Here is a 4,999-nt window from a genome sequence, read left to right on the forward strand (position 1 = left end):
TGGTGTTGGCCCTGATGCGTAACCCAAAGACGGGCCGGGAAGAGCAGACCAAACTTCACGTGCTTTTTGAACAACACCTCCTTAACTTGTTTAAAGGCTGCTCGCCGCCTGGCCACCTCCTGGCTTAGGTCCTGGTGAATGCGAAGGACACTGTTATTCCACGTGCTGCTCTTAGCGCTCTTTGCCCACTGCAACACCCGCTCCTTCTCCACAAACCTGTGGAACCTAATCACCATCGGACGGGGGGGCCCCCCTGGGCGCACCTGTCTCACCTGTACTCTGTGTGCCCCCTCCAGCTCCGGCGGTCGTGGACAGGCTTCAGCCCCCATCAGCTGCATCAACAGGTCCGCCACGAACGCTGTGGCATCAGCTCCCTCCGCCCCCTCCGGGAGGCCGATGATCCTCAGATTTTGTCTACGGGCTCTATTTTCCAGCTCCTCTACTCTGTCCAGCAGTCTTCTCTGTCTCTCCTTCAACCCGTCGACTTCTAGCGCAGCAATTGTCTGCGCGTCCGCCTGCTCCTCCACCGCCTCCCCCAGCTCCTTAACTTTTTCGTCCTGGGCATCCAGTCTCTGGTTCAGCTAATCCACTGCCTTCTGAAGTGGGTCCAAGTTATCCCGCTTCAACGACTCAAAACTGCTCTTTATCACCTGCAGCATGTTTTCTAGCACCTGCTGGATCGCCGGGTCCGAGGTCCGCAGGTCCGCCATCTTTGTTCCCGGGTCAGCTTCCCCTGCACCATGCCTTTGTCCCTTCCTCTCCCGTTTGCGCTGCTTTCTGCTCTCCCGCAATTCCATGCAGCTCTGCTCGCTCCTTAGCCCCCCCATGGCCGTCCTTTCATAGCCCCGCAAAACCGGGGAACCAGGTCCTCAAATCCCGCCGGAGTGAGAGCCCCCGAATGTGCGGCTCACTCACTCATTGCCGCCACCAGAAGTCCAGGCAGGCACTGTTCTAAGCTGATTAAAACCACGGTTTACATCTCCTCGTGTCTTTGAGTGAATTGATGGTTGCATCAATTTAATTAGCTTAAATACAACTATGGAATCAGCCCTCAAACCTGACAGACTAGAACTCGATCCGCAGGCCGTGGAGGCGAAATAAATATTTTCGCACTGGCTTCGATGCTTCAAGGCCCGACCTCGCCGCGTCGTCCACGCCATCTGTCACTGATGAACAGAAGCTGAGCCTCCTCCACGCACAGGTGAGCCATCGCATTTCAGTCCAGCTTGACGAGGCCGCCTCCTATACAGATGCCCTCGCGCTGCTCCAACACATCTACTTACGGCCTGTGAACGAGGTCTACGCGCGACACATCTTCACCACTCGCCGCCAGCGCCCCGGGGCGTTGCCAGATGACTACCTACGCGACCTCAAAGCCCTCACACGCAACTGTAATTACCAGGCCGTTACGGCCACTCGGCACATGGAGCTCGCCGTCCGAGACGTCTACGTGGCGGGAGTCCGGTCGAATTATGTGAGACAGCGCCTGCTCGAAAAAGGGGCCCAGGACATGACGACACGGTAAAGTTAGCCACCTCTCTGGAGGTTGCTTTTCAGAGCCTTACTGCGTTCCCGGCCGACCACGCGACCCCCTCGTGGGCCTCCGACCAGAGACTACCCCAGGCCTGTGCCGCGCGGCCGCCCGCCCATCATGGGAGGCTACCCTGCTATTTTTGCAGCACTGCCCGGCCCGCAACGCGAACTGCAGCAGCTGCGGGCGAAAAGGACACTTTGCCAAGGTCTGCCTCGCCAGCTCTAAGAACTCTAACTCACAGACCCGCTCCTCAGACTCACAGGCCTGCAAACCCCGCAATGTGGCAGCGTGTCTGCCGACTCCGCCCCCTCACAACATGTACAACTAATGGGGGCCGCCATCTTGGACGCCATCTTCCTCACCACCCGCCACGCTCGACCAACGGGGGCCGCCATCTTGGCCGCCATCTGCTACACCGCTCGACGCGTACGATCTACACGGACAGTCATCGCGGGGCCGCCCCAGCACCTCCGATCACGCCGCCGGCTACCCGCAACTCAGCGCGGTCACCCTGGACCAGTCGCGACCCAAGCACCTCCGGAGCTGTCATGATGGCTGTCCGGGTTAACGGGCACGAGATGTCCTGCCTTTTCGACTCCGGGAGCACAGAGAGATTTATTCACCCAGACAAGGTAAGACGCTGCTCGCTCCCAATTTTCCCGATGCAACAAACCATCTCCCTCACCTCTGGGTCGCACTCGGTGCAAATCCAAGGGTGCACTACTGCAACCATAGCGATACAGGGTGCTGAGTACGCTAATTTTAAACTATATGTGCTCTCAGACCTCTGCGCTCCTCTCCTATTGGGACTCGACTTCCAATGTAACCTCAGGAGCCTTACTCTTAAGTTCGGGCGGCCCCTACCCCCACTCACCATATGCAGCCTCGCGACCCGAAAAGTCGACCCTCCCAGTCTCTTCGCAAACCTCACCGCCAACTGCAAGCCAGTCGCCACCAGAAGCAGGCGGTATAGCATGCAGGACAGGACGTTGATTAGGTCCGAGGTCCAGCATCTCTTGCGGGAGGGAGTCGTCGAGGCCAGCAATAGCCCCCGGAGAGTTCAGGTGGTGGTCGTCAAGACCGGGGAAAAGTTCTGGATGGTAGTTGATTACAGCCAAACCATTAACCGGTACACGCAACTCGATGCGTACCCCCTTCCCCGGATTGCAGACTTGGTAAATCAGATCACACACTACCACGTGTTCTCCACGGTGGATCTGAAGTCTGCATACCCACCAGCTCCCAATCCGCCCGGAGGACCGCCACTACACGGCTTTTGAGGCAGACGGCCGCCTGTTCCATTTCCTCCGGGTCCCCTTTGGCATCACGAATTGGGTTTCGGTGTTTCAAAGAGCAATGGACCGAATGGTGGACCAGTATGGGCTGCGGGCCACATTTCCGTACTTGGACAATGTCACCATCTGCGGCCATGATCAGCAGGACCACGACGCCAACTTCCACCGATTTCTCCAAACCGCCCAAAAACTCAACCTCACCTACAACAAGGAGAAATAAATTTTCCACACAACCAGACTAGCCATCCTCGGCTACGTCGTGGACAATGGGGGTCCTAGGGCCCGACCTTGATCATATGTGCCCCCTCCTGCAACTCCCTCTCCCTCACTGTCCCAAGGCCCTGAAGAGGTGCCTTGGATTCTTCTCCTATTATGCCCAATGGGTCCCCCAGCATGCGGACAAAGCCCGCCCACTAATTAAGGCCACCATTTTTCCACTGGCAACTGAGGCCCGCCAGGCCTTCAGCTGCATCAAGGCGGACATCGCCAAAGCCGCGATGCGCGCGATGGACGAGTCCATCACCTTCCAGGTGGAGAGCGACGCATCGGAGGTCGCTCTCGCTGCCACCCTCAACCAAGCAGGCAGGCCGGTAGTGTTCTTTTCATGGACCCTCACCACCTCTGAAATTCGACACTCCTAGGCCGAAAAAGAATGCCAAGCCATCATGGAAGCCGTGCAGCACTGGAGGCACTACCTCGCTGGCAGGAGGTTTACCCTCGTCACCGACCAATGATCGGTAGCCTTCATGTTCGACAATACGCAGTGGGGCAAAATCAAGAACGATAAGATCTTGAGGTGGAGGATCAAACTCTTCACCTAGAACTACGATATAGTATATCGTCCTGGGAAGCTCAACGAGCCCCCAGATGCCCTGTCCCGCGGCACATGCGCCAGCGCGCAAGATGACCGACCACGGGCTATCCACAATGACCTCTGCCACCCGGGGGTCACCCGGCTCGCCCATTATATCAAGGCTCGCAACCTGCCCTACTCCACCGAGGAGGTCAGAACCATGACCAGGGACTGCCAAATCTGTGCGGAGTGTAAACCGCACTTCTATCGACCGGATAAGGCCCACCTGGTAAAGGCATTCCGGCCCTTTGAACGCCTCAGTATTGATTTCAAAGGGCCCCTCACCTCCAATAAGCCCAAACATACTTTCTCAACATCATTAGATGAGTTCTCCCACTTCCCATTTGCCATCCCCTGCCCCGATATGACCACTCCCACTGTCATTAAAGCCCTGCATAGTATCTTCACCCTGTTTGGTTTCCCCAGTTATGTCCACAGTGACCGGGGCTCGTCGTTTATGAGCGATGAACTGCATCAGTACCTGCTCAGTAAGGGCATTGCCTCGAGCAGAACGACCCCAGGAGAAACGGGCAGGTGGAGAGGGACAACGCGACGGTCTGGAAGACCGTCCTACTGACCCTGCGGTCCAGGAATCTCCCAGTTTCTCACTGGCAGCAGGTCCTCCCCGATGCGCTCCACTCTATCAGGTCCCTCCTTTGCACGGCCACAAACCAGACTCCTCATGACCGCGTGTTTGTTTTCCCTAGGGGAGCTACCTCAGGGGCCTCACTTCCGTCCTGGCTGAAGATACCGGGACCAGTCCTCCTCCGAAAACACGTTCGGAGCCGTAAGACCGACCCCTTGGTAGAGAGGGTCCAGCTCCTACATTCCAACCCACAATATGCTTATGTTGAACACCCCGATGGGCTGTTTAGCACAGGGCTAAATCTCTGGTTTTGAAAGCAGACCAAGGCAGGCTAGCAGCACGGTTCAATTCCCGTACCAGCCTCCCCGAACAGGCGCTGGAATGTGGTGACTAGGGGCTTTTCACAGTAACTTCATTCGAAGCCTACTTGTGACAATAAGCGATTTTCATTTTCATTTCATTTTCAAGATACCGTCTCTCTCCGGGACGTGGCGCCCGCAGGCTCCACCACCACCACCGCAGCCCCCACACAATATCCCATCCAACCTACCATGTCCAGCGCCCCCACCCCAATATGGCTCCCGCGCTCCCTCCCACCAGCCACGCCGGTCCACAGGAATGAAGCTCCAGAAGAGCCGCTCCCTGAGTCCACGCCTGTGCCCGCACCGGACCCACTTCCACAGCCACCCGGACCGGCTGCAACACCAGTGCTTCGGCGATCACAGCGCATG

Source organism: Scyliorhinus torazame, chromosome 13 (genome assembly GCF_047496885.1).
Source record: "Scyliorhinus torazame isolate Kashiwa2021f chromosome 13, sScyTor2.1, whole genome shotgun sequence".
NCBI lineage: Eukaryota > Metazoa > Chordata > Chondrichthyes > Carcharhiniformes > Scyliorhinidae > Scyliorhinus > Scyliorhinus torazame.